The sequence below is a fragment of the Lissotriton helveticus genome, chromosome 8 (genome assembly GCF_964261635.1).
Source record: "Lissotriton helveticus chromosome 8, aLisHel1.1, whole genome shotgun sequence".
Lineage (NCBI taxonomy): Eukaryota > Metazoa > Chordata > Amphibia > Caudata > Salamandridae > Lissotriton > Lissotriton helveticus.
In genome coordinates this window covers 39,508,659-39,528,096 of record NC_136069.1, presented here as the reverse complement: position 1 = coordinate 39,528,096, position 19,438 = coordinate 39,508,659, and the positions used below count along the sequence as shown (strand labels likewise).

At 48.0% G+C, this 19,438-nt stretch overlaps 1 protein-coding gene across 1 annotated transcript in view; it reads right to left on the bottom strand.

Moving 5' to 3' along the window:
• The window catches only part of LOC144772301 (uncharacterized), a 42,228-nt gene extending 31,434 nt beyond the window's left edge, over positions 1–10,794 (bottom strand). The window contains exon 1 of the mRNA XM_078656528.1: positions 10,661–10,794. The gene's annotated coding sequence lies outside the window, so the exon portion shown is untranslated. The remainder of the gene's footprint in view (positions 1–10,660) is intronic.
• Positions 10,795–19,438: the final 8,644 nt, after the last annotated feature.

Sequence of the window (19,438 nt, the reverse complement as noted above, 5' to 3'; positions counted from 1 at the left end):
CACTTAAACTCATTTTGGGGGTGACTGACTTACTTGGGCTTACTGTTTGGTGGTGAGGTGCACCTTCCCTGCCCCGTTCCACGGCGGCTGGTGTGCCGATTGAGTGGAGAGCGGGCGGCCATCTTACGTGTAGTCCCGGACCCCGGCTGAAGCAGTGGCAGCGTTCTAGCTGGGGAGGGAGGTTCAGCCATAAATTGAGCTCCAGTGAAAGATCTTGGCGGTTAGTGTGGGTGGTGGCAGCTCCCATACGGTCCCGCTTTATGCTCTATGGCCATACTTCTTCTTTGAATGTTTTACTGTTTTAAAAATAACAATTTTACGAATTTATTTGTGCTCGAGTTTCGCGCTGCTTAGCCTGCCTATTTTCCTTCTGTGACTATTCTGCTCACTTATTGGGGGTGACTGACTTACTTGGGCTTACTGTTTGGTGGCGAGGTGCGCCTTCCCTGCCCCGTTCCACCGCGGCTGGTGTGCCGATTGAGTGGAGGGCGTGCGGCCATCTTATGTGTAGTCCCGGACTCCGGCTGAACCAGTGGCAGCGTTCTAGCTGGGGGAGGGAGGTTCAGCCATAAATTGAGCTCCAGTGAAAGATCTTAGCGGTTAGTGTGGGTGGTGGCAGCTCCCATACGGTCCCGCTTTATGCTCTATGGCCATACATCTTCTTTGAATGTTTTACTGTTTTAAAAATAACAATTTTACAAATGTATTTGTGCTCAAGTTTCGCGCTGCTTAGCCTGCCTATTTTCCTTCTGTGACTATTCTGCTCACTTAAACTAATTTTGGGGGTGACTGACTTACTTGGGCTTACTGTTTGGTGGTGAGGTGTGCCTTTCCTACCCCGTTCCACCGCGGCTGGTGTGCCGATTGAGTGGAGGGCGGGAGGCCATCTTACATGTAGTCCCGGACCCCGGCTGAACCAGTGGCAGCGTTCTAGCTGGGGGAGGGAGGTTCAGCCATAAATTGAGCATGCTCTTTCGAGCGCGCAGCGGTCGCGCGCCGCTGGCGCGCCGAAGGTAAGCCAAAGGTCTGCCCGTCTGCGCCCATCCACGCTTCGGGCGCGCCTGGCGCAGACCATGTCGCCCAAGTTCCTATTACCTCGATTGATGTTGGTATATTTTACACCCGAGAGCAACTCTTATCTAGTTTTAGCCCTTGTTCTGTGCGTGGCTTTAGCTGCGCTCGAACGCTGAGGACCCCACTCACTATATGAGTCATCCCCAACCAATCTCTGCGGCTCTTATTAATGCTCGGTCCATGGGCAGACATGCTGCCGATATTTTTTAATTGCTATCCGAAGGTCTCTTGGATATTCTGTTTATTACAGAAACTTGGCTAAATGCCTCCAGTGCCCCCGACATTGAACTCGCTATCCCTAGAGGGTTCAAAATACTCAGAAGGGATTGGATACGGGGAAGAGGGGGGGGGCTGGCGATTGTTTTTAAAGATTCTTGGGTTTTGCATGCTGATTGCCCTGATGAGCTGGGAGATGGCGAAGTCTTGAACTTCTCCCTCACCCTTTCACCCCATTTTACGTTGGGAGGAACACTGATTTATCGACCCCCTGGGCCCACTGGACCTTTTCTTAAGGCTCTGTCTGATGTGATTGTGCCCCACGCTTTGAGGTTCCCCAGATTCCTTCTCTTGGGTGACTTTAACTTCCATATTGAGGTGTCTGAGCTATCAGATTCCAAAAATCTGTTGGAGTCTCTTAGTCTGGCGCAACTCACCCAATGGGTTACCCTTCTAACTCACTCAGGAGGATATACGCTCGATTTAATCTGTTCGAATTTCCCTCTTACTGTGGGCGCCCCTGAAATTCTTACGTGGTCTGACCACCGGCTAATCAGATTTTCGTGGTCAGCCGATAAACTACCCTCTAATGTTAAGATTTCTTTGTGCCCCCAGAAGATCAATCTGCGTTCTCTGTCTGTCACCCTGTGTAATAGTCGTCCTGTGCTTGATAATGACTTTTCCAACACGTTGCGGACTTTTAATTCCTGGATCTCGACGGGAGTGGAATCGTCCTCTAAAGGGACTGTTAGACCTAAAACCCGCTCATCCCTGTCCAAACCCTGGTTTTCCCCTGCCCTGAGAGTGATGAAGCTCGCCTGTAAAAAACTTGAAAGGCGCTAGCGTCACTCCTACTGCCCCATTGCCAAAGAAGCCTTGCAGGAAGCCCAGAGGGATTACTATGCCCGTATTAGAACTGCTAAGAGTGGGTACTTTGTGGATAGGATTACTAAGGCCAACAACAACAGCAGGGAAATTTTTTCTATTGTTAATAGTTTCCTCTCCCCTTGTGCCGAGCAACCTACAGTGTCACCCTCTGTAGCCTGGTGTGAGAGCTTGTCCACGTTCTTCGAACAAAAGATAGCCAGGATTCAGGCCAGTCTGCGGACCACATGTCTCAGTGAGAGTCCCTTAGACCCTGTGCATCTCTCTTTGTCATCTTCCAGGACTTTCTTTTTTGAGGAGTTTATTTCGCCCTCTGAGGATGACACATTAGCGGTTGTTAAATCCCTGAAATCAGGCTCACCCACCGACCCTTGTCCAGCTCGGGTTCTTGGGGGGGATGGCAGAGGTGGTCAGTCAGGATATTACTCAAATCATCAGTCTATCCTTCAGATCAGCTACTGTTCCGGTTGACTGGAAGCAGGCCAAACTCCTGCCTCTGCTAAAAAAGGTTGGCCTAGATCCATCGCTACCAGCTAACTATCGTCCAATCTCACTTTTACCAGCGATGGCCAAGGTTTGTGAAAAAATGGCCTTTCGGCAACTAAATGCTTTTGTTGAAACATCTCAGGCTCTCCAACCTGCCCAGTCCGGATTCCGTCCCGCTCATAGCACGGAATCGGCTCTAGTGGAAGTTTCCGAGGCCATTAGGGACTGTTTGGACAATGGCGGCAGAGCGGCTCTAATATTATTGGACCTCTCTGCTGCGTTCGATACGGTTCCCCATCAGCTGCTATTGTCACGTCTGGCAGCCATTGGTGTCACAGGCTTGACCTTTGAGTGGCTTTGCATCTCGGTCCCAGCAGGTATGGCTACCCCCTTTTTCATCTTCAGCCAAACCTCTTTTAACGGGGGTGCCTCAGGGGTCAACTCTGAGCCCGCTGTTATTTAATGTTTATCTGACCCCCCTGATCACTTTGGCTGAACAACTGGGAGCAAAAATAATCGCCTATGCCAATGACACACAGCTGCTGTTCACTTGGCCTGGTGATGACCTGGACACGGGTAGGATTCAGGCCTGTCTGTCCTCTGTTTTCAACTGGTTGGCCTCCGCCCAGCTGAAGTGCAATGAGGACAAAACTGAAATTCCTCTTTATGGTCAGTTTCCTCCTCGGTTCAGAGAATTGCTATGGCCGGCTGGTTTTCCACTCCCCAGCTCTGTGAACATCCCAGCCAAGAATCTGGGAGTATGGTTTGGAGAAGATCTCTCGTTTGAGGCCCACATTAAGAAGCTGACCTGCGGGTGCTTTGGCACCCTCAAGGCTCTGCGAATTTTTTTTTCCTTTCTTCATAATTCGGCGAGAGAGACAGTGGCGAGAGCACTGATTCTCTCGCGCCTCGATTACGCCAATGCCTTGTTGATCGGCTCTCCGGCCTATTTGGTTGGTCGCCTGCAGATAATTCAAAATGCGACAGCCCGGCTTTTATTCAAAATCTCCAGGCGAACGAGCGTTCGACTCCACTTGCGTAGCCTGCATTGGCTCCCAGTGTCACAGCGCATTATCTTTAAGACACTCACTTTTGCACATAAAGCCATTTACGGCCAAGTCCAGCTTATCTGAGGAAACATTTTACTTCCTATCTTCCCAATCGGCCTCTGCGCTCCGCCTCTCAGTATTTACTGGCGGTTCCTCAGTTCCAGCGCTCTCGGCTTGGGGGCCAGTCAATTGCTGTTAAAGCCACCACTTTGTGGAATGCTCTGCCTTTGATTCTTCGGTCTAATCCGAACTTCGGTCTTTTTAAAAAAGCATTAATAACTCATTTGTTTAAACTTGCATTCTAAAGTTTTTTCTTCTGTATGGCCTCTAGCATCTCTCAACCCGCGCCAGGATACTCATGTAGTAATTGAGCGTGCTACAAAACCGCATATAACAAATAATATAACAAATATAACATACAGAAACATCCACACGCACAAGCACACATACAATTCCATGCTCTAATACATAACACTCAAATACATAAACACACCATCACATGCTCAGACATAAGCACACATACAGAAACATCTGAATGCACAAACACAAGCACACATAGAATCACATGCTCTAAAACAAAAACACCCAAATACATGTCAACACCATCACACGTACAGACCTGCACAAGCACACACAAATGTGAACATAGTCTTTCATACACGCACAGGCGCACACACACATGTGCGTCCGTGGGGAGGCCTAGATCAGCTCATGCTAGAGTCACCCTTCTGATATAAAGCTACATGTCTATAGTTCCATTTGTCACCATTGTCAAGAATAGTCCGATGCAACACCGTCTCACAGCCTGCATGAACAATTGCTTTCAGGTCCAAAATCCTGTAAAAGGCCAATTATTGGGGTGCACAGACTTTGGACACTGGAGCTCCTCACTGGATTCTTTTGGGAATGTTGTAGTGGGTTGGGGAGTGTATGAGATACCTATGATAGCAACTAGTTCAAAGTAAGATTCAGAATTTTTGGGGAAACTAATTTGGCTTCCAGATACAATCAGCCTGATGGAGCAGTCCGAGCACAGAATCCACATAAAGACAAAAGACCCCCAGCTGACAATCCTGGTAGACCTGGCACTGCCAGAGTTAAAGCGAAGCCCCGCACCAAACATTCTGCAGCCTGGCTGACGGAGTGTACGTGTTATTTAAGAGACCAGAACTAGTGGTAAGACAGGACTGTCGCTTATAAAAGAAGTATAAGTGCACCTCAAGTTTTACTTTGTACATTAAGCATCTTGTTGATGTAAAGTGTGGTTTCAATATGAATTTTGGGTTTTATTATGTCTTGCCAGTAGCGTGGATAGTGAAGTACAGTGTTGTATTTTTGGTTACAGAGAGCTAACAATTTATGATTTAGCAGCTTTGGTCATTAGGAAAAAAATAAGCTACCGCCAACCCTGCCGTGGATGGGATTACTTGCTTAATGAGGAGGAATCCCAATGATGCCCTCAGCATACCGTGAGTGGAAAAGCACCGGCAGAAGAAGAACAGAGGATAATGTAGAAAGAGAAGAAAGACTGAAAACAAATTAGAAGACAGAAAGAGCGATAGAGAGGAAAGACTTGGAGAAGGAGAACCAACATAGGAGTATAAAAGCTTCTCTCCTGCTGACAATCTTCGACCCTAAGGCCTGGAAAGCCAGATTTCGTCTTCTTTGTGCGCTCGAGTCCCAAAGGGACCTTGCAGTAATGGTCATGGTGGCTGACGAGTCATGTGCCGGGAGGGAGATGCAACTGCGCTGCTCAAAGCGAGAAGTCCGTCTGTGGTTGTGCAGGTGTGGGGTAAAAAGTGTGATGGAGTGGAATGGTTTACGGGCACGTATGGTTTTTGACATCTACCTGAAGTAAGAAGATGTCTCAGTGTTCACTGATGGTCCTTGTGTCCCTCCCACGAGCAGGGAAGAAGCAGAGTGGTGGCCTCTGCCTGGATCCATGCCAGTAGTGCAGGCAGCCAGTGCTGGAGATCAGAGGTAGTGGGCGACTTCCATGCCATGGTTATCAGGCAAAGAAGCGAGCTCTATGAACTTGTGGAGGTGTCGTCACCTTTTGCATGGGTGCATAATCCTAATAGGCAGGATCCAGGTGTGGACTCAAGAGCGTGTTCAGACAGTGCAGCCACCATGGCAGTGACTGTCTACCATACAGAATGTAGCATCGGGCAATCCCAAACCATGTGGTAGAATCAGGCGTCCGATTGTTTGCAGCGGGGGCATTCAGGGGAAGAGGGGCAGATACATATACATACGCTTGATGTGCCGGGAAGAGAGGTGGGCTTGGTCTACATCGCTGAATTGTGTGAAGCGAAATGTAGGATTGCAGGATATGTCCATCACCATTTGTAGGATGCGGACCAGAATTTGTTCATTAGGAGGTGTGATAGTACAGTGCTTCATCTGGTGTGTGATCCCGCAGAGTAGTCTGGCGGGGTGGAGTTGAGAGAGATGTAGAGGGTGGTGACCGCTTGGTGCGAGTTATCTGCAGTCAAGATTATGTGTAGCATGGCAGACAAAGGAGGTTCCATGTTGCCGCCACCCCATGCAGTACGTAGTGCATTTTGTATCGTGTGGAAGGTTAAGAACTGGCCAGCTTCTAAGCCATAGGTGTCCATAGCGCCCTAAAAGGACATCATGGAGCCCCAAGCGTACAATTCCCCATCCGTTCGACTTGCGCTTATCTCCAGGGGTCTTTTTTCATGAAGGAGTTAGGTCCTTAAGCGAAACGGGGGGTAGGCTGGACCCTTGTAATTACTAATACACAACAAAAATGCCCACATCCTCCTTATTTACAATACATCTATTATTTCTATTGGGACCAAATGAAACCTCATTAAATCTGGTCAGGTACTTTTATTTATACCAGTCATTTCTATTATTTTGACAAAATTTCATATATTTCCTTTTAGGCAGAAAAATGATACATATTTACAAACACTTAAATCACTTCTTACACATATATATACACACTTTATACAACACAAACAAATACGAAAAAATTATATATTCACAAGTCAAAACAAAAACATCCATATAACAATAGACATTTCAATTTGTCATTTTCTCTAACAAAATTCTTAATTATGCAAGACAACGTCAAGTGACAGGAGCATTTAAGCGTGTGCCTATTTCATTATACACTTAATGTATTGGTTTGCTCCTGTTGGTGGGCAACATCCATTTGTCGCGCCACTTTGTGAAGCTGGGGAAAGTCCCAAATTGCAATGGACAGCAAGTATGGGATGTGGGCTCCCTAAGTGAGTACAAATTCACACCAGCAGGAGTGGGCCACAACCATCTGCCATGACGAGTTGGGATTTCAAGTCTGACAACCATGTACAGATGCTCACGGTGCCCAGAGTTGCATAGACAAGTGCCAGTTCAGGACTTGCGGGTATGCATAACCGGACTAGGGGCCATAGCAGCTTTGCCACCGCTTAGTAATGCTCAATTTTGGGTGTGCCTAGCCGCCCTCCGTCAGTGAACACTTTAGGGGGGTAAGCGCAACCGGTCTGTGTCCCTCGCTTTATAACATCTTGAGCAGTAGGCTGTGTCGTTCGAGGAAGCTCCTAGTGTGGTAAAAAAGTACAGTAAGCGAGGGAACATCAACTTTTTGGATATTGCCATGCGACCCAGCGGGGATAGAGGCAGCAGCCGCCAAAAGGGCAAGGACGGGCAGATGGAGCTGATCGCTTTGCCTAGATTGCCCTCCTTGAGGTGTTTCTCCGAGTGATAAAATAGAACACAAAGGGCCAGATGTAGGTAATCTCAATTTACCTATTCTTAAATACCGAATTTTACCGATTCTGTATTTAAGAATAGGTCAATAGAATGTAGGTAATTTTTCGTTAAAAATTACCGAATCTGTAAGATTCGGTAATTACCGAATCGGTATTTACCGATACGGTAATTGCCATTCATTCCAATGGGCCTGGAGGCCCATAGGAATGAATGGCAATTATCGAATTGGTAAATACCGATTCGGTAAAAGGGGGAAAACATTGAAGGGTGGCAGGGTGTCACTTTGACACCCTGTTGCACCCCTCTTTTGGGTATGGGTGCACATGTGGCACACATACATGCCCTGAGGGCATGTATGTCTGCCACATGGCACCTTTGAAAATGCGCTGATTTGCATTTTCAAAGGTATTCCTTATTCACCACCAACTTATAGTTGGTGGTAAATAACGAATCCTAAAATGGGAAAAGCACTCATTTGAGTGCTCCCTACATTGCAAATTCGGTAATTTACCGATTCGTTTTTTTACCGAATCGGTAAATTACCGAATTTGCAATTTAGGCCACCTACTTCCCAAATGCCCAATACCAGTCGATAACGGCCGAAATTCGGTAATTTCGTCCGTTACCGGCCGGTATTGGGCCACCTACATCTGGCCCCCAGTTATTTAAAAGTGTCATAACACTACTTGAGACGGGCCCGCAGAGGGTCAACACGAAGCGAAAGAGGGCGCTGCACCAGAGGGAAAAAAGCATCATTTGGGTCTGTTAATGAGGAGCCCTGAGACATCCCCAATTTATCTAGCAACCGCACAACGTCAGGCAGCAAAGCCTCTACATCGCGTAAATGGACCATAGAGTCATCTGCATAAAGCAATATGATGTAAAGGACACCCAGCTCCAGGAAGACCCCATCTGGCCCTCTGGCAAAGATGGTAAGCAAGCGGTTCCATGGCCAGGGAGGAGATGAGCCGGGATAGAGGACACCTCTGCCTGGTGCCTCTTTGAATAACGAAGACGTCAGATCATCTGGCCAGTCTTGACCCGCTCGATGGACTGCCATATAGCATGCAAATCCAATCCAAAAAAACACAGGGTGAAATGCAACAAATAAGCAAATAAAACATGCAACTCTCAACTACTAAAAGAAGGTTTAGCTGGGGTGGGGAGATTTCTGCCCCAAAAAGTACTACTGTGAGACATGTACATACACCCAGCCGGTATAGGAAATAAACAAGCCCTACAAGCACTGCACAGGGCTGCTTAGTGTGCGTTTTCCACCCAGGCCAGTAAATACAATGGAAACAGTACATGTTAATTAATTAATTAAAGAAGTTGCAACCTTCCAGGAGGTGGCGGTGTTTGATTACACTACTTCAGAACAACTGCATCACACCAACCTAGTCAATGAAAGTCCTAGTGGCATCATTTACTGTGAAAAATGCTAACTGAGGTGTCGCCCTAAGACGCCTGAAGCATTTAGTGGAGGTTTCTGACGGCCTTGAATGCTGCAACACAACAAAGTCAAAGTGGGCAGTCTGTCATCAGTTAAACATTGAAGAGGGGCTGCTGCAAAACAGATGTTTCTCACTGCCTGAGTAACATAGGGTCTGACTGCTTCATGCAAAGCCATCACTGAGTTTCATCGGCCTTGATGTGGTCACTTCTGTAGCACCTCTCTTTTGACAACCAAGAACGTAAAAAGATAAACCCAATTAGGGAGATTCCCACACACCCACAACGTCATCCCATAATTGTCTGGATGACGGATAATGCTCTGAGTGAAGGTACTTTTTAAGTGTAAGAACAGATGGAAAAAAAATCCAAACCTCAAACTCAAAAAAGTGGAGTCCCAACACCCCAATGCAGATACTGTCACTCCTGTTAAAATGTATAGGAGCACCCATGCTGTAGATAATGAAAGAATGTACCCGCCCCAAGAGTGGTATCATCTCATGTCTGGGCCCTTCCAATTCTCACATCCAAGAGCGACCAAGCCAAAACTGGTTGGTATCCACCTGCAAGCATGAGCGCATCTTCTCTCTCACTTTTCCCTACACTAGTGCACAGACGAAGCTGCACACTTGCTCTGGTGGTTTGAGCACACTCTACATACAGATAGAACACCACAACAATTACATCACAAGCTATACTTCACTCACACAGTATCTGCATTGGGGTGTTGGGACTCCACTTTTTTGAGTTTGAGGTCTGGATTTTTTTTCCATCTGTTCTTACACTTAAAAAGTACCTTCACTCACACAGTTTGCACCAATTCAAACACTGGCACCCAAGGCTAAAATCTCTTATTTCTCACCCATTTTCGAAACACATCTATGCACAGAGGCAATACAAAGCAAGATAATATTCTGGTGAGAGAACGAGGTGGGAGGGGAGAGACTGCACAGGAGAGTTGGGAAGGGCGAGAGGCTGCACAGGAGAGGAGGGAGGGTCGAGGCTGCACAGGAGAGGTGGGAAGGGGAGAGGCTGCACAGGAGAGGAGGGAGGGTCGAGGCTGCACAGGAGAGGTGGGAAGGGGAGAGGCTGCACAGGAGAGGTGGGAGGGGAGAGGCTGCACAGGAGAGGTGGGAGGGGGAGAGGCTGCACAGGAGAGGAGGGAGGGGAGAGGCTGCACAGGAGAGGTGGGAAGGGGAGAGGCTGCACAGGAGAGGTGGGAAGGGGAGAGGCTGCACAGGAGAGGTGGGAAGGGGAGAGGCTGCACAGGAGAGGTGGGAGGGGAAGAGGCTGCACAGGAGAGGTGGGAAGGGAGAGGGGGGAGGGGAGAGGCTGCAGAGGAGAGGTAGGGAGGGGAGGGAGGAGGGGAGAGGCTGCAGAGGAGAGGTAGGGAGGGGAGAGGCTGCACAGGAGAGGTAGGGATGGGAGAGGCTGCACAGGAGTGGAGGGAGGGGAGAGGATTCTCAGGAGAGGTGTGAGGGGAGAGGCTGCACAGGAGAGGTGGGGGGGGGAGAGGGGGGAGGGGAGAGGCTGCTGAGGAGAGGCCATGGCTTGAAGGGGGGGGTGGGGGGAGGGTCATCAGCCCGGGGGAGGGGGGCATGGCTAGAAGGGGGGGGTGAAGGGTCATCAGCCTGGGGGGGAATGCCCTGAAGGGGGGGTGAAGGGTCCTCAGCCCGGGGGGGGAGCATGGCTTGAAGGGGGGGTGCAGAGTTCTGGTTGTCTGAAGCGGGGTGGGGGGGGTCTGTAGACTCTACCTGCGCAGACCCCCGCTCAGAGCCCTCTCCCCCTCGGCCTGGGGCGGCGAAGATGACAATCTGAGGCCGGGGGTGACGTCCGGGGTCAGAGGGTGAAGGTCACCGCGCAGACCGAGGATCCTTCCGCCCCTACAGCTGCTGGAGCCGAGGAAGAGCGAAGAGACTGGAACCCATTGTATTCACTGCTGCTGCTGTCTCTGCTCTGACTAACCCAGAAAAGGAAACGACGTCACTCACTGCTGGTTTAGCGTTTTTGAAAGAGACAACGGACTAAACTGAAGGCTGGCAGAGAAGTGACAAATAAACTGTAATGAACACAAGCGAGAATAAACCAACAAACACCAAATTGAAAGAATATTTTCGTGTGTAGTTTGTTCCGTCTCTCACACTCTCCTCTCTGTAGTCACCAAAGAAGACTTCGCCAGGATGGGACGTTTACCCTGCATGGAAAATACACTTCAGCATCAAGAGCTGCTGTTTATTTCAGCCGGAGCCTGCAGTGCATAGTAATGCAGCGTTTATATACATTAGATGCCAGATGTATGCTATGTGACATTTCCACGTTTTCACCTGGCTTATGCATAGCTGCCAAGGCTTCAGATTGCTTGTGTCTGACATTTTCATATGTTCAGTGTTGTGAAATTCTACAGTCAAATGAGTGACACTTATCATTAGAGACTTTTATACCATTAATGGCTTGCAAAGTCATAAGTGCTTTTGCAGTCCCAGGATGGGACCTCTTAGCACTATATGTAGAAAAGCCACTATTCTATATGCTGCCAATCAAGATTTTTTACAGACTACACACAGAAAGACAACTGCAGAGAGATTGACAAACCCCTTTGAGTTTGCAGAATGTAAGAGTGCATTTCCCACCCAATATTTGAACTTACATTTACTGTTCATGCCAAGAGTGGGCGTTATTTTATATGTAGTTATCTGAAGGTGAAAGACCAACAAAACCACAGCCAAAATCATTTTGTCCTATCAAACACGTATTTTCCCCTCACTCTCCTCCTCTCTGACATTGCCACCATTGTACTCAGTTCAGTGCTCTGCGGCCGGGCTTACCTGGGCCTGCCATGGCAGGCTGAGACTCTGCCATGAGAGAGGATATTGATACTGGGGCTGTGCTGAGGGGCCATGAGATGTGAACTATCTGTGTACTGTTGTTGATGCTCGTGCTCCCATGAGTGCAGCATTGCAGGCTGTTTTCTGGCGCTGCTGCGCGGTCACACTGCTGTAGGCGCTGGTACGTGAGGGGACATGTGACAGCTGAGGGCAGGCTGACTAGCTCTTTTAAAGTGTGTGCTCGACTGCCGAGATCAGACCAGACTATAGGGAAACCACACAGGAGGCAGGACGGCAGATGAGGCCTACAAATTGTTGACTTTTAAATCAACAGCATCCAGCAGTCAAAGCTATAGTTCCAGTGGCCTGAAGGGTTTGGCTGGAGGGAAGAGAAACCATGCCTGGGAGTTACTGAAGAAAACATCATGTGCAGCCCTTCCCAAACCTCCCCGACCCTTCCCCCGCCTTGCCTTCCACCATGACCACCGGTGATGTTGTGTTCTCCTCACCCCAGGCCACTACAGGTGCCACACAGAGCCCAGGGGTCGCAAGGATCCACCGTATCACACGGGCACAGTAGCCTGAACTGCAAAACACAAACTCTCTGCCTGGGCCAACCACTGAAAGTTGCGTGATGGAAAGCAAGGCACCATCAAAGTGGCGACAAATTACATTTCTTTTCAGGTAGACAGACACCAGTCCCATTGAGGTGCCGGGTTTTTAAGAACCCGGTGGTGCCAGGGAATAACACCCGAGGACCTCTGAGTTCCCCCTTGTTCCGGACCACAGAAACACGGAGTCTTCTAGTCGCAGTCAGAGATCAAGTTTTATTGGCAGCTACCAAGTAACATGTGTCCGAGAAGCACGACCACGCGGATCGTGTGTTCTCAGGAGACTGTTCGTTTTTACAGAACCAGCCTTCTCCTTATATACAAAAATAATAGCTGCAAGCAAGAATTCTTGAGTTTATGCTATGGCTATACACATATTTCTACAATAATACAAAAGAGCGAAGTCATGTAGGCAAGCCCGTATTTTAGACGTCCAATTTTTGATAGATTACCCAGCCAGGCCCGGAACTCCCATCAGATATCGATGAAACCCCAATAAAGGAAGGCACCTCCTAGTCATAAAACTGGCCATAAACAGGGAACGCGGACAGGTGTGTGTGTGTGTACAAAACATGATCTGTACGCGGTGAATGGTTTGTGGTATGTTGTGCATTGATGCTATCGTGTTTGGCCACTGGGCGAGGAGCTGCCCAAACAGGTTTGGCTGGAGGCAAGGGAGTCAGTTGGGACAGGTCAGGGGGGAGTCAGGGAAGGTGGACGTGTCCTTTTAGATCAAGCTCGACCTTTAATTGACTTATCATGAGGGCAAGACACAAGATGGATACCGTTTACAAAATGGAGTCTGAGGGGTCAGGACGGAAACTACGATTCAGGGGTGTTAGCATACCTCGATCGGGACGCAAATGCATAGGAATGATGTCCCAATCATTATCGGTTCGTCGACACCAAATTCGTCATGGTACGTTGATGTTTCGGGACACGGATATTGGACCTCGATACCGGGACAAGAGTAGGGTCCAGAATTTCAGAATCACAGACCTCCTTTTGCCCTCATATAAGGCAATAATTCATGTTAATCCGAGTCTAAATCTGTATGAAGGAATTCGTGGAGATGCTGCTGTAGCATCATTCTGTTGCTCAGTTCGTCCCTTAACACAGGCTTCCGTACACATGAGGTAGCACAGAGGCCACATAGTGCAGGAGCGCACTGTACACACAGGCAGAACATAAACAGAAGTGCTAAGATCATCCCAATGAAGATCAGTGTTTTCCATCCCCAGGTAGAGATCAGTTCCCAGAACCACCCTAGTAAGGACCAGTCCCCTTTTTCTACGTGGAGGGAACCAGATATCTCGTGTAACGTAGAGATGGCCTGGTACACTGTCGGTGCGTTATCAGGGATGAAAATGCAACAACTAGATTGGATCACTCTACACACACCACCACGATCGGCGAGTATGATATCTAGGGCAACTCGGTTCTGAAGGGTCATAAGTCGATCCGACTGAAGCTCGGTCGTCAAGTTGTTAAGGGCTCCGGCCGTTGTAATCACGGCGGATTCAACTATCCTCGATAACTGGCGAATGTTCCTGCTGTTCACCATAGGCCCCCAAAATGGCAGAAAACCCTTTGCGAAGTCAGCGAATTCCTGACCCGCGGTGTTGTCTTTACTCACGACACCTCTAGCTGTCCTTGTCCGATGGTAATCTGCTCTGGCCGTGTAGGTGGGAGGCAGCAGAAATGAGATAAAACATGTACCTGAGAAGTCAGGGGGCAACCAGGTGTAGGCTTGGTCATGGCAGACGAAATACGTGCCTTTGGCTGCTAAGAATATAGGGGAAGTTCGGGAAGCGAACACATATGTTTCCGCGCATATACTCTTTCCTAATTGTGCTTTGGGATCCCTACCGATACCTTGTAAACATAAGTGACCTCGGTTGGGTACTATCCAAACTGGGCGGGATTTCTTTGCTGTCTGGCTCTTACTCAGGTAAACCCCATATTTAGTTACGTTCCAACGAGTGTACGGGGTGAGTTCATCTTTGGGAATCGTTAGATATGTGTCGAACTCCCTACTCATATTTCTTATCCCTGCCACTAGTGCCTTGTTGTTGGAATCGCTTTCAACGGAACGGGTTGGGTATGGTTCTAGGGCGAACAGGAACATGGTCTGAAAAGCCCACAGAGAACCATAATAACTGAATGGCAGGATGAAGTATGGGATACCCTTATCCGTTGTGTGTGGCATGAGTTCACATATCCAACAGTTCGATGTGTTCATTATGGACTGGTGTTGGTGTAGGAGTTGAATAAATGAGTTGTTTACAAATTCGAGTCTTCTGGCAGACTCGTGTTCAGGTAGAGGGTGAAAGTAGTGTGGAGAGATAGTAGGAGGAGGTGGTGGCCGGGTGTCATTTGAAAAAGTAACTTGAAATACGAATAGAGTATAACCAGTCAAAAACATCGTTATGCTACACAACATTAAAATACATGTTATCAAAAACCTTCTTTTGGCCAGTACAGTGCATAGTTGTCTTTCAATGTTCGTGAATCTGGTAGGTCTCTTTACCCTAGGAAACTCCATCCTCTAGTTGCTGCCCGCGGTGGTAGGTTGATTCTGCCAGGGAGTGCGCTCTGTTCAGTCCGGGGTAACTCCCTTGGACCAACCAGAACCGTTGACCTAAACGTCCCCAGCTGCACTCCCCAGACTTCAACCGCGACCCTAGCAGCAGAACCGGATGGCGGTTCGAAAATCAAAAATGAGCAAGTTTCCTGAGAGTGAGAGAGCTGAAAAATCAAAAATAGTTCTTGGGGGAAGGGAAATCACATTAGTTTGCTTTTTATTAGTCTCTTTGTCTTGACCTTAGATTATATTGTTGTTTCCCAGGTACGGTGTGGTCTTCAAACAATGTCTTAGGTTCTGAAGTGTCCAACTGCATTGACGGTGGCACAAGTCCTTGTAAAATATGATCACTCTCCTTTTCGGTACCAGTTTCTTTTAAACGTGCATCGCTGAAAGGGATGAAGCGAGGTATGGATTCTGTCTCGGAGTCGGCAATTCCTTCGTTGACCCACCGGTCGTATGGAAGGGGCAGAGGGACCCGTTTACAATGGGTCCTGTGCACCCAGTTCTTTTTGCCTTCCACCCGAACAGCTGATCTCGTGGAAAGAAGTACCAGGTACGGTCCGGTCCACCTCGGCTGTCCATTGTTTGTGCGCTGGAAATTCCGCACCAAGACCCACGTGCCGGGTTCGATGGAGTGACCTGGATCGTCAGAGGCTGGCGGAGAGGAACTGTGAACCTGTTGGTGTAAAACACGCAATTTAGTTGTCAATTCGCACAAATAGTCAAGCAGTACGGGGTGTTCTATTTCGCTGAGTTTCTTTGGCCTTGGCACGCCCCAGACGTTGGCTGGGCGGCCAAACACTATCTCATGGGGGCTAAGTCCTAACCTGGAATGGACGGTCATTCTGGTTGACAAGAGTGCTAGGGGCAAGGCGTCAGGCCATTTAAGACCTGTACAGGCTTGGATCTTGGCTAATTTGAGCTTAAAAGTGCCATTGTAGCACTCTACTAATCCAGCTGATTGGGGGTGATTCGCAGAGTGAAACTTTTGTTGTATGCCTAAACACTCACACACTCTCTTCATCACGCGTCCTACGAATTCACTTCCATTATCACTCCAGATCATTCTAGGCATGCCGAATCTCGGGAAGAATTCTTTGACAAGGGTTTTGGCAGTTGACAAGGCGGTATTGTCCTTAAGGGGGTATGCTTCCACCCACCTGGAGAAAGCGCAAACAACAACGAGCACATACTTCAGATTGTTGCACCTCTCCATGTGAATGAAATCGAGCTGCAAAACCTCGAACGGATACGTTGGAGGCGCAAAATGACCAGCTGGAGTTGGGGTTCCCCTACCGGATTGTACTTCAAACACACCATACAGTTTCTGACCACATTCTCTGCATATTTTGGGATATTGCTATTCTGCCATAATGGGGCCAATAGCTTACATATTCCTTTCGAACTGATGTGCCCAAATCCATGAGCCATTGTTACTACTGCAAGTACATAGGCGTTAGGTAATAGCCATCGCTGGTGTTCTGACAATTCGACCCAACAACCATTCGCATCTAACCTACCCTTACTTTCTCTCCATTCATTCACCTCTTTCTCAGTTGCCTCGGCTTGTATAGATTTCACGCTTTCGATGGTGTCCTCACACATTCCCACATCAGTAATCCATCTAGCGGGACCTACAACATACATCCGACTCATTGTGTTCCTTGCAGTCTCTTTCGCAACCTCGTCTGCAAATGCATTCCCGCGGCCAACATCGTCTTGAATCTTTTTGTGTGCACTGCATTTCACAATGGCAACTTGTAGTGGCAAGGTCAGTGACTCGAGGAGCTCATTAACTAGCTGACCATGCTGTATCTTTGCACCATGTGACGTCAGGAATCCACGTTCACGCCACAATCTCCCAAAACTGTGAGCCACACCAAAGGCGTATTGGCTGTCAGTGTACACATTCACTCGTTTTCCTTTCGCTAACACACATGCTCTTGTAAGTGCAATTAGCTCTGCAGCTTGTGCAGATTTATGGGAAATGCGCGCGGTCTCTATAATGGTGTGTAACGTCGTTACGGCATATGCTGCAATCGTATCACCATTCGGCAACTTGAAACATGAACCATCAACCCATAAAGTATCGTTGCATTCAGGAAAGGGAGTGTCCTGTAAGTCTACTCTCCCTTTTGTCTCTTCTTCTGTCCTAAAACAGCAGTCATGTTTATCAATCTCGTCTGTTTCTGTCGGAATGGGTAATAACGTTGCGGGGTTCAGTGTATCACACCTCTTTATGTGGATGTGACTTGCTAGCAGTGTAAGTTCGTAACTGGATAGTTGAGCGCTAGTAAGATGTTGTGTCTTCGTCCTGTTTAGTAAAATGTCTACTGCATGCGGAACCATAACCATCAGAGTATTATTCATGACTAATCCAGCGGATTGTCGAATGCAGACAGCTGCTGCGGCGGTAGCCCTCAGACAACTTGGTAGGGCTTTAGCCACCGGGTCTAGAGTTGCCGAAAAATACGCGCATGGGCGCTGTTTGTCCCCAAAGTGTTGTGTTAGGACTGATAATGCACAACCTTCCTTCTCATGGACGTATAATGTAATAGGCTTACTGTAGTTGGGGTTTCCCAACACAGGAGCCGAACACAATGCATCACGCAACTCGTGGAAACTCGTCTGACAATCTTCAGACCAGGGCATAGGATTTGGCGTGTCTTTACAGAGTAGTGCCAGCAAGGGTTTGGCTAGTAGTGAGAAATTCGGTATCCATTGTCTACAGTACGATGTAATGCCCAAGAAGGCTCGAACCTCTCTCTGTGTCCTTGGGGCACTCAGCTCTGCTATTGCCTGTATTCTTTCTGGTGTCAGTCTCCTTCCCTCCTTCGACAAGATGTGACCTAGGTAGGTAACTTCTTGTCGACAAAATTGTAGTTTGGAGAGAGAGACTTTGTGCTTCATGTTACATAAGTGATGCAATAATGACAGCGTAGCTCGTTTGCAAATTTCTTCAGTGTCTGCAGCGATCAGCAGATCGTCTACGTACTGAATCAGAGTTGAACCATTCGGTAGAATAATCGTGTCTAGTTGTGTTTTCAGGGCCTGACTGAATATTGATGGGCTTTCGCAGTAGCCTTGAGGAGCGCACTTGAAGCGGAAGCTTCGTCCTCCTAAATTGAATCCAAAAATATCTCTACTCTCCTCAGCAATCGGGATGCTGAAGAAAGCGTTCTTCAAGTCGATCACCGAGAACCAATTTGCTGAAGCTGGAACCATCGTCAATAAAGCAGTAATGTCGGGGACAACTGGAAACTGTGGGATAACTATCTTGTTCACTTCTCTGAGGTCGATCACGAACCTGTACACAGGGGGCTGTGAAGGATCGGTACGCTTTAAGACCGGTAAGACTGGACTGTTACAAACATTTCCTGTTGTTTCTTCGATGACGTCTTTATCAATCAGGTCATAAACAATCGTCAATAATGCCTTTTCACATTCGCTAGATATTTTATATTGGGGAATACGTGGCAACCTAACGTTGGCTTTCAATGTTATGACATACGGTGCTATCTCCAAACGACCTACATCATTAGAACCGTTAGCCCAGAGTACATCAGGAAGACATGACAATTCAGTTGCAATATTTTCTTTTGACACATACATTGGAGAAACGACTTTCTTACCTAGAGTAAGCTGTACTCCCAAGGGAGAACAGTACAAAGTCGCATACAACCTCTTTAGTAAATCCAAACCTAACACATTTTCACCGCAACCTGTTGTCAAAATGAGGGGTGCTTCTAATTCGCATGGGCCAACAGAAAGGGACATAGGACTAGAGATCGGGTTTCTAACAGGGGCGCCAGAGAAACCTACTGAGACATTCATTTTGCCAGACAAAGGTGCGCCAGGAAGTTTTGAGTGCATAATAGAACTTTTTGTAGCACCAGTATCCAGCAGAAATGGCTCTGACACTCCTGAGGCAATCACCTCGACATAAGGTCCATTCTGATCTACTGGAACTGAAACGACTCCCTCTCTTTGTCCATGGCTGTCCTAGCAATCATTACCCTCATTTTCGTGTTCGGTGTAATAGTCGTCAGCATAGTACTGAGCTGACCTAGACGATGCATTATTCTGTTGGTCAAAGCTGTTCATCGAATTCTGAGGCGGAAAAGAAGTTGTATTCTGGGTGAAATTTCCACGGCCCCTACCTCTAGGGGCATGTTGAACACCTCTTCCCCTTACACCTGAAGCACCGCTCAAACGTCGCGAAAGAGCCGGACAATTACCTTTAAAGTTACCCTCTTCCTTGCAATACGCACATTGGTTCGGGCCATACGGAAGACGCTGATGGTAAAACTCGTTTCCTTGCGCGTTTCTCGAACACTGCTGTTGTGGTTGATAATTGGGCTGACTAGCCGTGCGAGGTGGATAGGCCTGCTGGAGAAGAACCTTAGTTTTTAAATCTTTTGTCTTTTTGTCTACTTTATCTAGCTCGTCTTTGCGCCTATTTTCATAGTACTGGGCTGTAGCTAAAATTTGCGATGACGTAGAGACAGC